Below are 21,484 nucleotides of genomic sequence, written 5' to 3'. Positions count from 1 at the left end.
CCGCTCTCCGAGGGCCGTGACCCCGCTCTCCGAGGGCCGTGACCCCGCTCTCCGAGGGTGTCGCAGGGGAGTGCAATATGCAAAAAAACACATTTGCATTTCACACCACACACTTTCATATATTTGAAACAGGAAAGATATATAAGCACCCACTATTTGACCTTTTACATTCCAGTTGGGTATTCTGGCTGTCAAGATAGTTGTTTTACATATGGACACTTGATTGGAGTGATGTGGAGACTGCACTTTTGGAGGCCCTCCTGGCTACCATTGAAAATCCCTTAGCTCTCATGAATGATGTTTTGGTATTTTGGACCAGATTTAAGATCTGAGATCTGCGAAGAATATCTAGGTCATCTTGGCTTACCTCATTTTAATTGGCCGAGTAAGCGGTAGTCTGTCCTTAAACYACAGATTTTTAGGGGAGGATCTGGAGCTTCTGCGTCCCCCTTTTAAGCATACGCATCCCCACATGAGAGTACTAGACATCAGCCCAGAACTCTGTAGCTGGACAGGAAATCACTATTCCCTAGACTTGGAAGAGGTTGATAGGAATATTACATTTCCATAGGTAATTGACTGGGCACACTTGAATTGTCAAAGCCTGACGGTTTTTTTTCTCTCTCGTCTTACTTTATTTTTCCATTTCCCTCCTCCCTTACCACTCTGTGTTTTTTCATTACATATCTTAATTCGCTGCGTCTCTCTCCCTCTCTTGCTCTTCCACTCTGTTTGACGGGTAGTAAATTAAGGGTGCAGTGTAGCGTCAGTGTCTTCTGCTACATCTGGTGTGTGTGTGCTGAATTGAATACCCGTACGGAGTGGTAGGCTGCAACACGTAGCGAGGGAGGGGTGGAGACAGAGCGAGGCAAGCAGAGGGAGGAAGGGAAAGACAACAGAAAGCTAGAGATCTTATCAGGCCTTCTCCACGGACGTCTGGGTTGATATTCTTTAGCGACGTTATCAGATAATTTTTGGCAGGCAAAACGCTCTCATGTTGTACTCTGACCTTGTCTTGCCCAGGTGAATAATGATGCTGAAAACTGCTTATGGTTGAAACTCGGCAAACTCAAAGACTCCACTAAAGGCTTCACCAATCACAACAACACTCTTTTGGTGGTTGGTGAAAGTCCATCCTGACCAAGTTGACTTGTTATTTCTGACATTAACACGTTGATTAATGGTTGGGGAAGAAACATTATGGCGGAATACTGTAAAATGCGGGCCTTGGAAGCCATTTGTGCTGACCATCGAAGTGCTGTTGGGATTTAGGTTACAACATTTGGACAGTTCGGGGAGAAGGCTGACAGCATGCATTCTGGGAAATGGATGACTGGATGACTCATTGCTTGACCTCATACATTCCTTGTTTTTGTGTGGTGCTGTCACTTCCATTGTGGTGTTATTTTGGGCTGCACTGTATGTCAAAGGATTGATTGGCCGCACAGGCCTGCTGGTGTGTGAAAAGCCTGTCGTCACACAACACAAGGCCTCAGGGCAGGACGTGTGTACTGTACGCCATTCGAGACGCAAAGCCTGTCCTTGGTCAAGCTGCTCTATGGCTTGGTACTCTTGTGTGAATGACTCAGCTGAATTTTGGCATGGTCCTTGCAGAGTGCCCTGAGGGACGCCCAATGTCTATCTTTCTCCGTCGAGGGATGTCACATTGAAAGGGGGCGGGGCTACGTGTTATATTACTGTATCGCCACGTCTCATAGCTCAGATGGAGGGGTGGTGCCACCGTGTGTTTGTGTGTCTCTTCTCCCATGCAGGCTTTGAAGGCTGCTCCATGGTGCCCTCTATCTACCCGCTGGAGACGTTGCACAACTCGCTGTCCCTCAAGCAGGTGGACAAGTTCCTCAATGCCGTGTGTGAGCACAGCAGCGATGCCCACGCCAAGACCATGAAAGGTAGGCATTCTAGTCAGAGCCATGCATTTAGAGAGTTGGGCCATTGAAGTTTCTGCATTATGATGCATTTACATTCTATGGCAGCCATGTTGGCTCCCCCATTAACATTACATGGGGAATAGAATGTCTAGAATGAGCATTATGATGCATTTACATGACACTACAACATTAATTCTAGGAGCGACATACCTAGCCTCTACGATACAGACCTGATCCAAGATCGGTTTGTGCTGTCGTACCAACTCCTATGATCATTGGCCTGATAATGACCATAAGTATTGGCAAGATGGGAGAAACAGATCTGGGACCAGGCAAACAAATTCATATATTTGGTGTCAGTCATCAGTGTCTTTCTCAGTGGCATATAACACATCCACCTTTTATGATGTTTAGTAGCGAACATGATCGTTTCTCTCCAGCTCTCTCTGCCTTGTTCGACACGTCGAGTCAGGGGTACGGCCAAACACACATCTACCCCCCTCACCGAAAGCCCTGTCCTCCTCAGAAACTCCTGTCCGGCCCCCCGAATGCCCACTATGGTGTGAGTATAGCGACGTCCATGTTCTTCAGTCTTCATACATATTTCTTTAAAACATATCTAGCTCTTTTAAATGTGAGAATATTAAACGCTAAACGAAATACTGAGCATTAACATCACCATACTGTACTTGTACCACAGAGTAATATGCTGCGTTCTTTTGAGTACCAATTAGCTAACAGAGCCTATCCGGCGCTTGCCCTCGCTTCTCACAGTGCTATAGTGAAGTTACAGTAGGCCTACCTGGCAGTCTGCACCTCTGCTTATCATAGTGCTTTAGTGAGTTACAGTAGGTCTACCGGCAGTCTGGCACCTCTGCTTCTCACAGTGCTATAGTGAGTTACAGAGGTCTACCTGGCAGTCTGGCACCTCTGCTTCTCACAGTGCTATAGTGAGTTACAGTAGGTCTACCTGGCAGTCTGGCACCTCTGCTTCTCACAGTGCTATAGTGAGTTACAGTAGGTCTACCTGGCAGTCTGGCTCCTCTGCTTCCACAGTGCTATAGTGAGTTACAGTAGGTCTACCTGGCAGTCTGGCACCTCTGCTTCTCACAGTGCTATAGTGAGTTACAGTAGGTTACTGGCAGTCTGGCACCTCTGCTTCTCACAGTGCTATAGTGAGTTACAGTAGGCCTACCTGGCAGTCTGGCACCTCTGCTTCTCACTGCTATATGAGTTACAGTAGCCTACCTGGCAGTCTGGCACCTCTGCTTCTCACAGTGCTATAATGAGTTACAGTAGGCCTACCTGGCAGTCTGGCACCTCTGCTTCTCACAGTGCTATAGTGTTACAGTAAATGCGTATGCAAAACTTCACAATCAACGCAGGTTCAGGTGCATGTCAGTCCGACCACAACCCGTAGCCCTCACCTAGATGGGTTAGACAGTTAGGCGGAAGCGTTCCCCAACCCATGGGTAGGTTAGTTTGAGATTACACCCACTCAGTCCCTTCAGATCTGCAAACATGAAAGTGATGCTAGGGGCTAGGAAAAAGGGTTAGTTTAGGACCAACACTACAGTAGTAATGCACATTTCCATTGTCCTACAACACGGTATGTTCAATGGGGCAAGCGACAGAAAATGTTTTAAAACAAAATAAATGTCTTATTGAACAGTCTATTTTCTTCCGTTTGGAGCTATTATTGCCTAATGAACATGGTTAACAGGCCAACCAGCACCAGAGAAAAAGGTTTCTCAGAGCAGGACGTAGAAAGAGAAAGAGTTTCCCAGAGCAGGACGTATAAAAGGCCTAAAACTGTCAGATTAACTAAATAAGAGCGCTGTTTTTTGTCTTTCTTTGCCAAGAAGAGAGGCGCTATCAATATAAGACTTCTGTAAAATAGGACTGCATAATACCCCCCCCCCCCTCCTTAGTTTTATCTAGCCATCTCTGCCTTGCCGCTGGGTCCATTGTTGTCGGTGCCCCCCCCCCTTCCAGTGGGGATTAATTTGCCCTTCACCAGTCTTTTAGGATTGTTTCAACAGCTGCTGTGAGCGCTTTATCTCTGTCTCTCTCTTTCTGTCTCTCTCTTTCTGTCTCTCGCTCTTTCTCTCTAGTTCTCTTTCTGTCTCCTCTTTCTGTCTCTCTCCTTTCTGTCTCTCTCCTTTCTGTCTCTCTCTTTCTGTCTCTCTCCTTTCTTTCGGTCTCTTTCGCTCTTTTGCTCTAGTTTTCTCTAATTCTCTCTTTCGCTCTCGCCCAAATCGAACTTGCGATAACCATAGCTTTATCTGTGTGTCTCTTCAGTCTTAATAACCCATGTAATGTTTATTAGGGCGTAGAGAGGAGGAGAGAAAGCATGCTGAGGTTAGAAGTGTCCCTCTGATGAATAGCAGCTTTGTTCTCATTTGAGTGTGGCGTGACATTTGTTTATTTTCTCACTAGACTCGCTGGGCCCAGCGCTAGAGTTTGGCCCAGCGCTAATTGCCCAGCGCTAGAGTTTGCCAGCGCTAGTTGCCCACGCTAGGTTTGGCCCAGCGCTAGAGTTGGCCCAGCAGCTAGATTTGGCCCAGCGCTAGAGTTTGGCCCAGCGCTAGAGTTTGGCCCAGCGCGTAAGAGTTTGCCCAGCGCTTACAGTGAATGATATTACACTTCAAATTTGATATGTTTTTAATAATGTTGACACATTGTAAATAATATTTGTTCTTAATTGACTACATATAATGAAGGTACAAAATAATTATCCAATTACATGTTTATGTTCATGTTTGTCTCTCTTTTTCTTTGTGTGTGTGTGTGCAGACAGCAGTGGCCCTCTAGCACAGTGTTCAGTGCAGGCCCACCTCAGTGAACCCAGACATACATTTCAGCTTCAGTGAGTAGACCACAGCCCCCTCACCGGATCCCACACAGAAACTAGGGACAACAACACCTGGATCCACTCCCTATTATCCATCCACCATCCATCCACCCACCATCTATTCATCACCCATCATCCACCCACCCACCCAGCCATTCATCCAGCCACACTGTGACTTCTACCTGCCTGTGAGTGCTTTCAAACTAATCACAGCCACATACAGTGCTGGACCAGTGTGGACAAAAACAACCAAAACCACTGCCCCTCCATCAGGCGGATGTGTGTCCAACCAACCTCTGCCCCAGTTGAGCGACAGCGAGGGATGCGTATCCCCAGTCCTTTGCAGTGTATAGACAGGCTGAGGTGACTCACCCTGCCGTCTGTCCTGGATTCAGACTGCTGTCCTGCCGTCTGTCCTGGATTCAGACTTTGTCCTGCCGTCTGTCCTGGATTCAGACTGCTGTCCTGCCGTCTGTCCTGGATCAGACTGTGTCCTGCCGTCTTCTGTCTGGATTCAGACTGTTGTACTTGCCGTCTGTCCTGGATTCAGACTGCTGTCCTGCCGTCTGTCCTAGATTCAGACTGTTGTCCTGCCGTCTGTCCTGGATTCAGACTGTTGTCCTGCCGTCTGTCCTGGATCAGACTGTTCTGCCGCTGTCCTGGATTCAGACTTTGTCTACGTCTGTCGGTTCAGAGCTGTCCTGCCGTCTGTCCTGGATTCAGACGCTGTCGCATCTGCTGGATCAGATGCTGTTGCCGTCTGTCCTGGATTCAGACTGCTGTCCTCCGTCTGTCCTGGATCGACTTTGTCTGCCGTCTGCCTGGATTCAGACTGTTGTTCCTGCCGTCTGTCCTGGATTCAGACGTGTTGTCCTGCCGTCTGTCCTGGATTCAGACTGTGGCTTCTGATTAGAGATGATGGAGAAACAGGAGCTGATTATTTCCATGCTCATCAAAATCTATTCTATATGGAACTGCACACACAGAATGTGGCGCTGTATGAGTAGTCCTTTCTCAGAGGAGGGAGGCGGGTTCAATTTCTCCATTTTGAATCATGGCTGACCGTATTTCTGGAACACAGAGATGATTGAGCCAGTTGAGCAAATATGGACTACTTTGTCCAGTTTTGTTGGTGTGTCCTTTTGGTACACTGTTTGATTCCCGTACTTTACATGATTTGGGGGAAAGGGTACAATACAATGGGATACTGTTTCCTTCATTGTCTACACAGCATTTTAATACCACTTTGTCGCAAAATAACAACTCATTCTATACACATACTGGTTATGTTTTAAGTGTAAAATATATTTCATTTACCCTTTCAAAAACATATGCCTCAACTCCCTTACAACGAGAATCAGTGTTACTGAAATATGTTTTGGTGTTTCAAGGGTAAACCACTCCACAGGAAGTAGCTGTCGTTTAGGCTACTGCAGTCTGTACTGGACCTCCACTAGTTTAAACATGTCTGCTGTCGTTTAGGCTACTGCAGTCTTGTACTGGATCCTCCTACTAGTTTAACACGTCTGCTGGTTTAGGCTACTGCAGTCTGTACTGGATCTCCTACTAGTTTAAAACGTCTGTGTCGTTTAGGCTACTGCAGTCTGTACTGGATCCTCCTACTAGTTTAAACACGTCTGCTGTCGTTTAGGCTACTGCAGTCTGTACTGGATCCTCCTACTAGTTTAAACACGTCTGCTGTCTTGCCAAAGTTACGTTTTTAATATTAATTTAAACGATTCTGTATCATATGTTGTAATACATATTATTTTGTCATCTGTGTTGTACCTGAGACGATAGTAAAGTTATATTGAATATGTAATTAGGGCTAAAAAATATATTTTTGTTAGATGGGAGGGATACATTAAATCGTTTTAACAAAAACATATGGTTCCGAACACAATTTACATACAATTTTTATTTTATTTTGTTCTTGTACAGTGCCATTACATTCTTGACATAATTCTCAGAATTTTAAAACTAAAACGTTTCAATAGATTATGAAGAGAGCGTGCTTGTCATTGTGTTTTGTAGTTTGTATGTCGTCTTTTTGTATGTCTTGTATGCTGTCTTGTATGCTGTCTTGTATGCTGTCTTGTATGCTGTCTTGTATGTCGTCTTGTATGTCGTCTTGTATGCTGTCTTGTATGCTGTCTTATATGCTATCTCAAGGATGCTCTCAACTGCACTAATGCAGACCTACCGTAGCACTGCTGAATCTGTACAACAAACCTTCATTTTTCTTTGACTTTACTTCACCTTGTTTTTATCGTGATAGTAATGATTTATTTAACGATTGGTGTTTTGTAGGTGAAATTTAGGGCTGTTGTATTTGTGATTTACTTAATGTGGCAATGTAATGTCAGCCAAAGACATGTGACGCTGTATAGAATCCTCTCCTTAGACTTTAAAAATAGAATACCACAGTTGTTTTATTAAAAGTCATATCGGATCTCTGGAGGTTGTGGTTCTCCATTAAGCTCAGGCATTACAAATCCATCATTTTAACTAGTCTGATGGGTGCACGTGTGTGGGTAGGTGCACAAGTGTGTGTGTGTGTGGGCATGCGGGTGTTTGTGGGTATAGCAAGGTTCACTATCATATTATAGAGCTCTCAAACTCAACTCTGGACCTGGAAGCCAGTTCCATTGCATTATTTCACTGTTCCCCTCTAATCAGGGACTGATTTAGACCTGGGACACCAGGTGGTGCAAGTCATTATCAGGTAGAACAGAGAACCAGCAGGCTCCGGACATCACATGGTAAGAGTTGAATACCCCCTGTTATAGAGGAGGATGATATGCTCACAGTTGCTTCACAAGTCAGATCACAAAGCTGGCTTCCATTAGTACTTTAAATGGAGAGGAGTGAGTGGAACTGCACAGTTCATGTCTGTTCAGGCAACGTAGAGAAAGAGAGATATTTAACGGCCCTGTTTTCATATTATATTGTWCAACAGCTTATGAAGTTAACACTGAAGAAGTGTGAAACAAGGTGAACAGTGTTATTTCCTGAAAGTTGCTGGTTGAAAATACAAATCTACACAGGACCTTCTGGTCAGCAGGATTTCATGGGCGGAGTCTCGGCTTTCCATGGTGACATCACCATGTGGTAAATTGGTTAAAGGCCCAGTGCAATCAAAAAAATGGGATATGCCTGTGTTTATTTATATATACTCTGTGTGTGTGTGTATATATATATATATATATACATATATATATATACATTTCTGGGATCTGTTATTTAAACTCATGAAACATGGGTCCAACAGTWTACATGTTGCGTTTTTATATTTTTATTTAGTATTTCCACACTATGAGGTTGGAATAATATTGTAAAAATTATAATGCCCTTTTAGTGTAAAAGCTGTTTGGYAAAAAACYTTWTGGTGGGATTGAGTCTTGGCCTGCCTGGTGACATCACAAAGGCGSMAAATMAGTTAATAGACCAATAAGAAGAGTTCCAAACCTCTCTGCCAATAACAGCTTGTTTTCAGTTTTCCCACTCACATCACCCCCATACAGTCCTAGCAAAATAATTGCTTTGCTAAAATGTCTTTTTTTTGTTGCCAATTTTAATGGAGATCTATTACAGTAAGGTACTTAAATGTTACCCAGGAATGATTTGGTATTGCTATAAAAACATCTGCATTGGGCCTCTACCAAGCCTTTATTGTACGATTCAGGAATGCCCACACAGAGATTTAATGCAACATTTACAGAATCAAGAGAAAGACAGAAGCCACTGAAGTTGCGATGTTTATCATGATCACCAACGATCCTGAAGGCTACAATCATTTAATGTATTAGTTCTCCTCACATAGGGAAGAGCGGGAAGCCACTGAAGTTGCGATGTTTATTGTGATCACCAACGATCTTGAAGCCTATAAGTACCATGTAGGACACATCCTCTCCTCCAGCTCTAAAGTCACTGCAATGTATACATATTCATAACCTCCAGCTCTAGAGTCACTGCAATGTATACATATTCATAACCTCTAGTTCCTTCTAGAGTCACTGCAATGTATACATATTCATAACCTCTAGTTCCTTCTAGAGTCACTCCAATGTATACATATTCATAACCTCTAGCTCTAGTCACTGCAATGTATACATATTCATAACCTCTAGCTCTAGTCACTGCAATGTATACATATTCATAGCCTCCAGCTCTAGAGTCACTGCATTGTATACATATTCATAACCTCTAGCTCTAGAGTCACTGCATTGTATACATATTCATAACCTCTAGTTCCCTCTAGAGTCCCCCCCTCCCTGTAACTGGACTGTAGACGTTGCCGATGTTAGTGGTGACATTTAGTGTAGACCAGATTTAATATTGTTATTGTAGGGTCCCATCGCAACTACCTAAAAGTAGCAAAGAATGCTACCTGTGGTCTGTTTGCATTCTCTCCAGTCCATCTGGCTCTCATTGGCTGTTCCTCAGGCCAATAGAGATAGGGGACTCATCTTTATATCGGTGCCATTYMAGCATCTGTGACATCATGAGCAGCGCCACTGAGGCTACAACCCATAGGAATTCCTACTATGACTACTTTAAAATGGCGGAATCATGGTGGATGCCCTCAATGGCGCTGCCCATGTTAAAAACAGCCTTTTGGCAACTAGAGGCCTATCTCATTCTCTATGCTCTTGCCTTCTGTGTTCCTCAGCTCCACTCTTTGTTCCACCACCATGTGTCACAGCGTTCTCATGTCAGGTCGCGTGGTCTATGTAGCTCCGATCCTGTGACCGTGTTGAGTGATGTCATTCTGTCTGACTTCTCCACTCTGTCCCTGAGCCCATTCCCCCAGACGGGCAGAACAGCAACACCAGCAGAGCRAAACCACCTCTCATTCTGAAACAGAAATMATGCATCCATGAGGCTCAGTCCKCTACTTTTTATATATCGAGTCCCAATGTATGAGTCATAATACCCATAAAACTTAGCGGTTAAACGAGGAAATGGTTCCAATTGTTTTTCCACCATTTTATTTTCCCATTGGGTATTTTAGAAACAKTTAAAATAAGGGCTGTGTTTCGTGTAGGCTAACCCTGGGGCGATGTTTRGATAACTGTAAATCTCTAGGACGTCAATATACATTCAGAAGGTGAATGGGCAAGACAAKATATTTAAGTGTCTTTGAACGGGGTATGGTAGTAGGTGCCAGGAGCACRGGCTTGTGTCAAGAACTGCAACGCTGCTGGATTTTTTTWGCGCTCAACAGTTTCCCCTGTGTATCAAGAATGGTCCACCACCCAAAGGACATCCAGCCAACTTGACACAACTGTGTGAAGCATTGGAGTCAACATGGGCCGGCATCCCTGTGGAACACTTTCAACACCTTGTAGAGTCCATTCCCCGACGAATTGAGGCTGTTCTGAGGGCAAAAGGAGGTGCAACTCAATATTAGGAAGGTGTTCTTAATGTTTTGTACACTGTGTATCTCTGTGTATGCGTGAGACTGGTCCCATCTAGTTGACCAGTCCAGACAGGGAATTTTGTTCCTGGTCTCTCTGCTTAAGGTCTATAGGCTGGGTTGTGTTGTTGATCTATAAAGAAAGAGAGGGTGCTGCCTGACAGCTGAGTCACTGCTCTGGGATGGGACACCTTTCTGTGTCCCTCTCCTTCGCTTTCTCTCTCCTCTCACCCACCCTCTCTTCCCCGCTCCCTCCCTATCCGTGAACAATAATGATGACTCATTCCTCGGCTCCGGCGCCAACGCGTTGCTATGGAAACCGCTTCATTTCAGCTACCCCCCCACGTAATTGACTTCTCCTGAGAGACGGTGGGTGAATGCAGAGAGCTGTGTCACCCGATAGGGAGAGAGTACGTTTGGGTTGAATGCCAGAGAGCCCCTGCGTCACCCGATTAGGAAGAGACGGTAAAGCTGTGTCTCACTTTCTTACCGGGATCCAAACACTGATGTCATTCATACCAAACACTTGATTCATTACATTACCAACCTACTGGCAACCACCACATACCACCACACATCACTCATCTCGCTTTCTACTCTCACCACACACCGCTTTCTCTCTCACCACACACCCTTCTCTCACACACACACCTCCTCTCTCTCAATCAATTCAAGGGGCTTTACTTGGCCATAGGAAACATTGTTAAACATGCCCAAAAAGCTAACGAAGTAGACAATATGCAAAAGTGAAATAAACAATAAAAATGAACCAGTAAACAATTACACATTACAGAAGTTCCAAAAGAAATAACGGACACCTCAAAATTATATACAGTGTTGTAACAATGTGCAAATAGTTAAAGTTACAAAATGGAAAATAAACATAAATATGGGTTTGTATTTACAATGTGTTTGTTTCTTCACTGGTTTGCCCTTTTCTTGTGGCAAACAAGGTTCACCAAATCTTGCTGCTGTGATGGCACACTGCGTATTTCACCCGGTAGATATGAGAGTTTATCAAATCGGGGTTTTGTTTTTGAATTCTTTTGTGGGTCTGTGTAATCTGAGGAAATAGTACTCTAATATGGTCATACATTTGGCAGGAGGTTAGGAAGATGAGCTCTCTCAAATACATCTCTCTCTCTCTCTCTCTCCTCTCTCTCTCTCACACACCTCCCTTGCACACCTCTCACCCTAACTCTCTCACATCTCCCTCTCTCTCACATCTCCCTCCTCTCACACCTCCCTTTCTCTCTCTCTCTCGCCACACAGCTTCCCTGCTTCTCTCACACATCCTCTCTCTCACACCTCCCTTTACATCTCTCTCATCTCACACAGCTCCTCTCAATCTCTAACACATCTCACACCTCCCTTCTTCTCTCTCTCGCTCTCTCAACACGCTCCCTCTCTCTCTCACACACACCTCCCTCTCCTTACACACACACACACGCACAATCAGCTCATTGCTATTTCAATGATTTATGAGGAGCTCACAGCAGAGGGGAATTCGAACTGGATGCCAGTGGTCTCCGGCTGTTCCCCACAAGGAACATGTATCTTACTGAACGTTACCTTCTGCACTGAATGTGCCTAGCAAATGCCTTTTTATCCTGTACCAAGAACTTGATATACAAACAGCAAATAGCTTGTGAGATAGAGATGACTCATCATAAAGTGTTGTAAAGGTATTTGTATGGTTGTGAAAATAACCACTTGCCATCAGCCTTCATAGATGTAGTAGGTAAATTGTACATTTGTACAGGTTTTCTAGGTCCTAGTGCGTGTGAGACAGTGTGAGAGAAATCAGATTTCGACTGTGAGTGGAAATTATATTTACCTAAGGTAAGGCTATTTCATATCACCTATTTGTTCAAATTTAGATGTTCAAAATGGGTTGTGTCATTAGGCACCAACCCCCCCTTCCCCCCCCCACCCCCCAAAAAAAAACGGAAATGGGGAGGGAATAACCTGGACTGTTTAATAAGAAATGTCCCTTGCAAAACGATTTCCCGCTGTGTGCTCTAATGAACACAAACCTAATCAAGGGGCCCCTCTCTCGCCGTTGTGGTCCTCTGACTGGAACATCAGGCATGCAGCCATCGGTATCCAATTACACTTTCTAAAGCGGAACGGGTCACCATGGCAACCCCTGTTCCGTTCCTAGGGCGACTACCTGCAAGAGGCTGTTTTGCTTGGCTGGAGGGTGGCAGGATGGCATCCAGGGAGGCAGAGAGGCTGTGTGGGTCTGGTCACCCAACTGCAGACCTCGGAGAGACCGAAAGAAGGCAGGGCTGTCAGCTGAATATGGACCAGCTCACTCTCCCTCCTGCCTTGCATCTGCAAAGTGTGTGTATGTGTGTGTTTTACCTCTAACTAGGGTACAGAGAGTCTTTAAGAATRATTCACATCTGTAGATGACTGCTGCAAAATGTATTAGCAGAGATCGAGAGAAAGAAAGAGTAGAGTGTACAAGAAATTCAGAACAGCTTCCTAATATTGAGTCATTAGAGCCAGCCTCAGAACACCCTCCATTCATCAGGGCATGGACTCTAAAATGGGTCAAAAGCGTTCCACAGGGATGCTGGCCCATGTTGACTTCAATGCTTCCCAAAGTTGTGTCAAGTTGGCTGGATGTCCTTTGGGTGGTGGACAAACTGTTGAGTGTGAAAAACCCAGCAGCGGTGCAGTTCTTGACACAAACCAGTGCGCCTGGCACCTACTACCATACCCCCATTCAAAGGCTCTTAAATATTTTGTCTTGCCTATTCACCCTCTGAATGGCACACATACACAATCCATGTCTCAAGGCTTAACAATCCTTCAGTAACCTGTCTCCTCCCCTTCATCTACAGTGATTGAAGTGGATTTAACAAGTGGCATCAATAATGGATCATAGCTGGATTCACCTGGTCAGTCTATGTCATGGCAAGAGCAGGTGTTCTTAATGTTTTGTACACTGTGTATAAACATCCATTCATCATTGGTTGCAGTTACACTACCATTCAAAAGGTTGGGGTCACTTAGAAATGTCCTTGTTTTTGAAAGAAAAGCWATTTTTTTGTCCATTAAAATAACATKAAATTGATCAGAAATACAGTGTAGACATTGTTAATGTTGTAAATGACTATTGTAGCTGGAAACTGATGATTTTGGATGGAATATCTARGTAGGTGTACAGAGGCCTTTATCAGCAACCATCACTCCTGTGTTCCAATGGTATGTTGTGTTAGCTAATCCAAATGTATCATTTTAAAAGGCTAATTGCATCATTAGACAACTTCTTTTGCAGTATTGTTAGCACAGCTGAAAACTGTTGTCCTGATTAAAGAAGCAATAAAACTGGCCTTCTTTAGACTAGTTGAGTATCTGGAGCGTAGCATTTGTGGGATTTGATTACAGGCTCAAAAATGACCAGAAACAAAGACCTTCTTCTGAAACTCATCGGTCTATTCTTGTTCTGAGAAATGAAGACTTCCCATGTGACAAATTGCAAGAAACTGAAGATCTCTTACAACGTTGTCTACCACTCCCTTCACAGAAACAGCACAAACTGTCTCTAACCAGAATAGAAAAGAGGAGTGGGAGGCCCCGGTGCACAACTGAGCAAGATGAACAAGTACATTAGAATGTCTAGTTTGCCTCACAAGCCCTCAACTGGCGCTTCATTAAATAGTACCCGCAAAACACCAGTCTCAATGTCAACAGGAAGAAGGCGATGTACAGACTAATCTAAGTTTGAGGTGTTCGGATCACAAATAAGAACATTCGTGAGATGCAGAAAGAATGAAAATATTCTGGAGGAGTGCTTGACGCCATCTGTCAATCATGGTGGATTGCAATGTGATGGTCTGGGGGTGCTTTTGGTGGTGGTAAATGTGGGAGATTTGTACAGGTAAAAGGGATCTTGAAGAAGGAAGGCTATCACTCATTTTTGCAACGCCATGCCATACCCTGTGGACGGCGCATAATTCGGAGCCAATTTCCTCCTACAACAGGACAATGACCCAAAGCCACAGCTCCAAACTATACAATAACTAGTTAGGGAAGAAGCAGTCAGCTGGTATTCTGTGTATTATGGAGTGACCAGCACAGTCACCGATCTCAACCCTATTGAGCCTGTTGTGGGAGCAGCTTGACCGTTTGGTACGGAAGAAGTGCCCATTCAAGCCATCCAACTTGTGAGAGGAGCTTCAGGAAGCATGGGGTGAAATCTCTTCAGATTACCTCAACAAGAATTGACAACTAGAATGCCAAAGGTCTGCAAGGCTGATAATTCTGCAAATGGAGGATTCTTTGACGAAAGCAAAGTTTGAAGGACACAATTATTATTTCAATTAAAAATCATTATTTATAACCTTGTCAACATCATTGACTATATTTCCTATTCATTTTGGCAACTGATTTCATGTATTGTTTTTCATGGAAAACAAGGACATTTCTAGTGACCCCAAACTTTTGAACGGTAAATGTATACATGTGAGCCTTTAACGCAGTAAGGTGTTGTGTCTGATTCTTTTTATTCCTTTGTTTCGTGTGGTTTTTTTTTTTTTTTTTTTTTTTTTTTTTTTTTTTTTTTTTTTTTTTTTTTTTTTTGGATCAATAAATCAATCAATCAATGACGATGATCTGGCATAACACCACAGTAAGAGAGAGACATAATAATATTTGGCCAAGGCTTCAGAGCCTTCACTGCATTGGTTGCATGTATAAAATCAGCCAGGGTGAAATATATGGTTAGATTTCATTCAACCAGCCAGACATTTGCTTAGTCAGGGCCTTTGTAAATATCAAAATAAAATGTAAAAATACCTTTGATTAGGTACGTGCCTTCAGAAAGTGATTCACACCGCCTTGGACCTTTTTCTACATTTTGTTGTGGTACAAGGTGGGATTAAAATGGATTTATTGTGTATTTTCTCAAACGATCTAACGTACAAAATACTCTGACATTTATAGAAAAGTATTCAACCCCCTGAGTCAATACATCTAGAATAACCTTGCTGTGAGTCTTTCTGGGTAAGTATTCACCCCTGAGTCAAATACATTCTAGAATCACCTGTGCTGTGAGTCTTTCTGGGTAAGTATTCAACCCCCTGAGCAATACATTCCTAGAATCACCTTGCTGTGCAGTCTTTCTGGGTAAGTATTCAACCCCTGAGTCAATACTATTCTCCAATCACCTTGCTGTGAGTCTTTCTGGGTAAGTATTCAACCCCCTGAGTCAATACATTCTAGAATACCTTGCTGTGAGTCTTTCTGGGTAAGTATTCAACCCCCTGAGTCAATACATTCTAAAACACCTGCTGTGAGTCTTTCTGGGCAAGTATTCAACCCCCTGAGTCAATACATTCTAGAATCACCTTCCGGTGAGTCTTTCTGGGTAAGTATTCAACCCCTGAGTCAATACATTCTAGAATCACCTTGCTGTGAGTCCTTTCTGGGTAAGTATTCAAACCCCTGAGTCAATACATTCTAGAATCACCTTGCTGTGAGTCTTTCTGGGTAAGTATTCAACCCCCTGAGTTCAATACATGTCTAGAATCACCTTGCGGTGAGTCTTCTGGGTAAGTATTCAACCCCCTGAGTCAATACATCTCCAAGCACCTTGCTGTGAATCTTTCTGGGTAAGTATTCAACCCCTGAGTCAATACATTCTAGGAATCACCTTGCTGTGAGTCTTTCTGGGTAAGTATTCAACCCCCTGAGTCAATACATTCTCCAATCACCTTGCTGTGAGTCTTTCTGGGTAAGTCTCTAAGAGCTTTGTACACCTGGATTGTACAATATTTGCACATTATTATAAAACATTTTCAAGCTCTGTCAAGTTGGTTGTTGATCATTACTTGACAACCATGTTCAAGTCTTGCCAGAGATTTTCAATCTGATTTAAGTCAACACTCAGCAACATTCACTGTCCTCTTGTTAAGCAACTCCAGTGTAGATTTGGCCTTGTGTTTTTAATTATTGTCCTGCTGAAAGGTGAATTCATCTCCCAGTGTCTGATGGAAAGCAGACTGAACCAGGTTTCCTCTAGGATTTTGCCTGTGCTTAGCTCCATTTAGTAAAAAAAAAAGTCCTGAAAAAACTTCCAGTCCTTTARATGATTACAAGCATACCCATAACAGGATGTAGCCACCACTATGCTTGAAAATATGAAGAGTGGTACTCAGTTATGTMTTGTATTGTATTTGCCGCAAACATAAAACTTTGTATTCAGGAAAAAAAGTGAATTGCTTTGCCACATTTTTTGCAGTATTACTTTTAGTGCCTTGTTGCAAATAGGATACATGTTTTGGAATATTGTATTATGTACAGGCTTCCTACTTTTCAATCTGTAATTTAGGTTAGTATRGTGGACTAACTACAATGTTGTTGATCCATCCTCAGTTTTCTCCTGGTGAAATCCCTGAGCGGTTTCCTTCCTCTCCGGCAACTGAGTTAGGAAGGACGCCTGTATCTTTGTAGTGACTGGGTATATTGATACACCATCCAAAGTGCAATTAATAACTGCTCCTGAGTGGCACAGTGGTCTAAGGCACTGTATCTCAGTCCTAGAGACGTCACTACAGACCCTGGTTCGATCCCGGGCTGTATCACAACCGGCCGTGATCGGGAGTCCCGTAGGGCGGCGCACTGTTCGACTGAGGGACTTTACAGATAACTGTATGTGTGGGGTACAGMGATGAGGTAGTTGTTCAAAAATCATGTTAAACACTATTATTGCACACAAGAGTCTATGCAACTTATGTGACTTGTTAAAGCAAATTCCTGAACTTATTTAGGCGTGCCATAACAAAGGGGTTGAATACTTACTTATTGACATTTCTGAAGGCACTGTACAGTGTGAGTGGGGTGTAGTCAGCACTGGTAAACCTTACTCTCATATTTCCCATATATAACTTTAACTTTTCAAACCTCCTGTAGGCAACAGGGGTAACAGTAATATTTACCTGTCAAATGATATGGTGACCAAGCCCGTAACATGTTCTCTGACGTCTCTCCTTACATCTTCTGTTGACATACGGTTGACTCCTAACCTGAGATACTGTATGCATTCGTAAATCAGGCATTGATGTAAAAGGAATATTTTCAGAACGGGAAGTAAGATATCATCTCTGCATTGAAAATCTGTGTCATTTTCTCCTACTTTACAGTTTTCTGGTTTGAATTATGCAGTATGCTAAGATTCAGCCCTTAGACAATGTAAAAAGATTGACAGACATTGACTTGGCTCTTGCTGAATGATTAAATATTCATTATTAGCATACTTCCATTTCATTTTTGACTATGAACCTATATCATAGTCTAAACAAGATTGACAATAGCAATTTATAGACTAAKGCATATCGTGCTACTTTAAACTTAGCCATTAATAATCCTCACAAAAATGTACTATTTGTCAAAACACCACTGAAGAATAGGCATTAATCAAGGTTGCAAATACCTGGCTAACAAGAATGTCCAAATAAGGTATAAGAGAACCAATAGCGTAATTTTTGTTTGAGCAGGTACATTTTTTGGGGGAAAACGAATAGATTTTAGATTAATTCCTATAAAAAGCATTGAGCTGGCACACACCCAGAGAACATTATTTAGTGTGTAGGTGCTGACTAACGGAGAATAAACTGTAAGATATAAAAAAAAACAAAGAGAGTCACACACTCCATATGTATAACCTCCCAGTCATTTATTGGGTAAAACACTTKGGTGAAGTCCTGACAGAAGCCTGATACATTGTTGGGAGAAAATATCATGTCATCTTACATGTCATAGAAAGAGCAGCTGTTCCTAATGTTTTGRACACTCCCTGTATAAACATCCATTCATCATTGGTTGCAGAAGATTGAATTAGATTTAATTTGTAATCTCAGTCTTTCCTGACTGTAATCAATAAATGTTTATTATAAGTGAGACTAGAGATGATGAATGTGGCGTCAACTACCAACCAGTCTGCCCATTTGTTTTGTGTTTAGGTAAACAGCTCATTGTTGACTTGTGTGGGGTCAGTGTTAGCTTTGTGTGAGGTCAGTGTTAGCGTTGTGTGTCGTCAGTGTTAGCTTTGTGTGAGGTCAGTGTTAGCTTTGTGTGTCATCAGTGTTAGCTTTGTGTGTCGTCAGTGTTAGCTTTGTGTGTCGTCAGTGTTTAGCGTTGTGTGTTCGTCAGTGTTTAGCTTTGTGTGTCGTCAGTGTTTAGCTTTGTGTGTCCGTCAGTGTTAGCTTGTGTGTGTCATGTTAGCTTGTGTGTCGTCAGTGTTATGCTTTGTGGTGTCATCAGTGTTAACTGTGTGTGTGGTCAGTGTTAGCTTTGTGTGTGCATCAAGTGTTAACTTTGTGTGTCATCAGTGTTAGCTTTGTGTGTGGTCAATATCTAGTGTGTGTCAATATTTGTTGTGGTAAACTAGCTTTGTGTGTGGTCAATACTAGCTTTGTGTGTGGTCAATACTAAGCTTTGTGTGTGGTCAATATACTTGATATGCTTTGTGTGTGGTCAATACTAGCTTTGTGTGTGGTCCGTGTTAGCTTTGTGTGGTGGTCCGTAAGCCACTACTGCATTGTCTTGACTGTGTGCTTAGGGTCGTTGTCGAAGTGAAACTTCGTGCCAGTCGTAGGTCCTGAGCGTTCTGGACCAAGTTTTCATCCCGGTCTCTCTGTACTTTGCTTCGTTCATCTTTCCCTCAATCCTGACTAGTCTCCCAGTCCCTGCCACTGAAAAACATCCCCACAGCATGATGCTGCCACCACCACGCTTCACCGTAGGGATGGTGCCAGGTTTCCTCCAGACGTGACATTGGCATTCAGGCAAATAGTTAAATCTTGTTTCATCAGACAGAGAATCTTGTTTCTCATGGTCGAGTCTTTAGGTGCCTTTTGGAAACTCTAAGCGGGCTTTTATGTGCCTTTTACTGAGGAGTGGCTTCCATCTGGCCACTGTACCATAAGGTCTGATTGGTAGAGTGCTGCAGAGATGGTTGTCATTCTGGAAGGTTCTCCACAGAGGAACTCTGGAGCTCTGTCAGAGTGACCATCGGGTTCTTGGTCACCTCCCTGACCAAGGCCCTTCTCCCCGATTGCTCAGTTTGGCGGCGGCCAGCTCTAGGAAGAGTCTTGGTGGTTCCAAACTTCTTCCATTTAAGAATGATGGATGCCACTGTGTTCTTGGGGACGACTTAATGCTGCAGACATGTTTTGGTACCCTTCCCCTGCTCTGTGCCTCGACACAATCCTGTCTCGGAGCTTTACAGACAATTCCTTTGACCTCATAGCCTGCTTTTGCTCTGACATGCACTATCAACTGTGGGACTTTATATAGACAGGTGTGTGTCTTTCCAAATCATGTCTAATCAATTGAATTGACCACAGGTTGACTCAAAACAAATTGTATTAATATCTCAAGGCTGATCAATGGATACAGGATGCACGTGCGCTCAATTMCGTGTTTCATAGCAAAGGATCTGAATATTTATGTAAATAAGGTATTTCCATTTTTTATTTGTAATAATTTTGGCAAACATTTCTAAAAACATATTTTCGCTTTGTCATTATGGGGTATTGTGATGTCATTATGTGGTTACTGTGTGTAGATTGATGAGCAAATTTTTTTTTAAACGAATTTTAAAATAACGCTGTAACGTAACAAAATGTGGAAAAAGTCAAGGGGTCTGAATACTTTCCTAATGCACTATAAATAAACCCTGGACTGTACATGAAAGGAACGCTCCCTCTGACATGCCCCGTTTCCTTTCCCCTCTCTATACTACCCTATCAATACTCTATACTACCCTATCAATACTCTATACTACTCTATCAATACTCTATACTACCCTATCAATACTCTATACTACCCTATCAATACTCTATACTACCCTATCAATACTCGCCATACTATTTATTTATTTTTTATTTCACCCTTATTTAACCAGGTAAGCTAGTTGAGAACAAGTTCTCATTTACAACTGCAACCTGGCCAAGATAAAGCAAAGCAGTGCGACACAAACAACAACACAGAGTTACACATGGAATAAACAAARGTACAGTCAATAACACAATAGAAAAGTCTGTATACAGTGTGTGCAAATGAGGTAGGATAAGGGAGGTAACGCAATAAATAGGCCATAGTGGCGAAGTAATTACAATTTAGCAATGACACACTGGAGTGATAGATGTGCAGAATATGAATGTGTGAGTAGAGATACTGGGGTGCAAAGGAGCAAAAAAAGAATAACAATATGAGGATGAGGTAAATAGATGGGCTATTTACAGATGGYCTATGTACAGGTGCAATGATCTGTGAGCTGCTCTGACAGCTGATGTTTAAAGTTAGTGAGGGAGATATGAGTCTCCAGCTTCAGCGATTTTTGCAATTCGTTCCAGTCATTGGCAGCAGAGAACTGGAAGGAAAGGCGGCCAAAGGAGGAATAGGCTTTGGGGGTGACCKGTGAAWTATACCTGCTGGAGCACGTGCTYCGGGTGGSAGCTGCTATGGTGACCAGTGAGCTGAGATAAGGCGGGGCTTTACCTAGCAAAGACTTATAGATGACCTCAATGGGATTGAGATTCGGGCTCTTCGCTGGCCGTGGCAGAACACTGACATTCCTGTCTTGCAGGAAATCACGCACAGAACATGCAGTATGGCTGGTAGCATTGTCATGCTGGAGGGTTATGTCAGGATGAGCCTGCAGGAAGGGTACCACATGAGGGYGGAGGATGTCTTCCCTGTAAAGCACAGCGTTGAGATTGCCTGCAATGGCAACCAGCTCAGTCCGATGATGCTGTGACACACCGCCCRAGACCATGACGGACCCTCCACCTCCAAATCGATCCCGCTCCAGAGTACAGGCCTCGGTGTAACGCTTATTCCTTCGACGATAAACGCGAATCCAACCATCATCCCTCTTGAGACAAAACCGCGACTCGTCAGTGAAGAGCACTTTTTGCCAGTCCTCTCTGGTCCAGCGACGGTGGGTTTGTGCCCATAGGTGACGTTGTTGCCGGTGATGTCTGGTGAGGARCTGCCTTACAACAGGCCTACAAGCCCTCAGTCCAGCCTCTCTCAGCCTATTGCGGACAGTCTGAGCACTGATGGAGGATTGTGCGTTCCTGGTGTAACTCGGGCAGTTGTTGTTGCCATCCTTTACCTGTCCTGCAGGTGTGATGTTCTGATGTAACGATCCTGTGCAGGTGTTGTTACGTGGTCTGTCACTGTGAGGACAATCAGCTGTTCGTCCTGTCTCCCTGTAGCGCTGTCTTAGGTGTCTCACAGTACGGACAATGCAATTTATTGCCCTATTGTCCTCATGCCTCCTTGCAGCATGCACGTTCAAGC

The 21,484-nt window shown here is 43.4% G+C and overlaps 2 long non-coding RNA genes and 1 pseudogene across 2 annotated transcripts; 2 read left to right on the top strand and 1 right to left on the bottom strand.

Moving 5' to 3' along the window:
- The window catches only part of LOC111971811 (inositol hexakisphosphate and diphosphoinositol-pentakisphosphate kinase 1-like), a 67,475-nt pseudogene extending 62,601 nt beyond the window's left edge, over window positions 1-4,874 (top strand).
- Window positions 4,875-5,139: 265 nt separating this feature from the next.
- LOC139028515 (uncharacterized) lies at window positions 5,140-5,679 on the bottom strand. Its single transcript, XR_011480731.1, has 3 exons — window positions 5,609-5,679; window positions 5,272-5,356; window positions 5,140-5,208 (listed from the first exon to the last, which is right to left on the bottom strand). It is a non-coding gene; the product is annotated as an uncharacterized lncRNA (long non-coding RNA).
- On the top strand, window positions 5,616-7,203 carry LOC139028516 (uncharacterized). Its single transcript, XR_011480732.1, has 2 exons — window positions 5,616-6,169; window positions 6,337-7,203. It is a non-coding gene; the product is annotated as an uncharacterized lncRNA (long non-coding RNA).
- The last annotated feature ends 14,281 nt before the right edge of the window (window positions 7,204-21,484 follow it).

The sequence above is a fragment of the Salvelinus sp. IW2-2015 genome, linkage group LG13, assembly GCF_002910315.2.
Source record: "Salvelinus sp. IW2-2015 linkage group LG13, ASM291031v2, whole genome shotgun sequence".
Lineage (NCBI taxonomy): Eukaryota > Metazoa > Chordata > Actinopteri > Salmoniformes > Salmonidae > Salvelinus > Salvelinus sp. IW2-2015.
The sequence above is the reverse complement of the archived record's forward strand: the minus strand, read 5'-3'. Positions and strand labels throughout refer to the sequence as shown.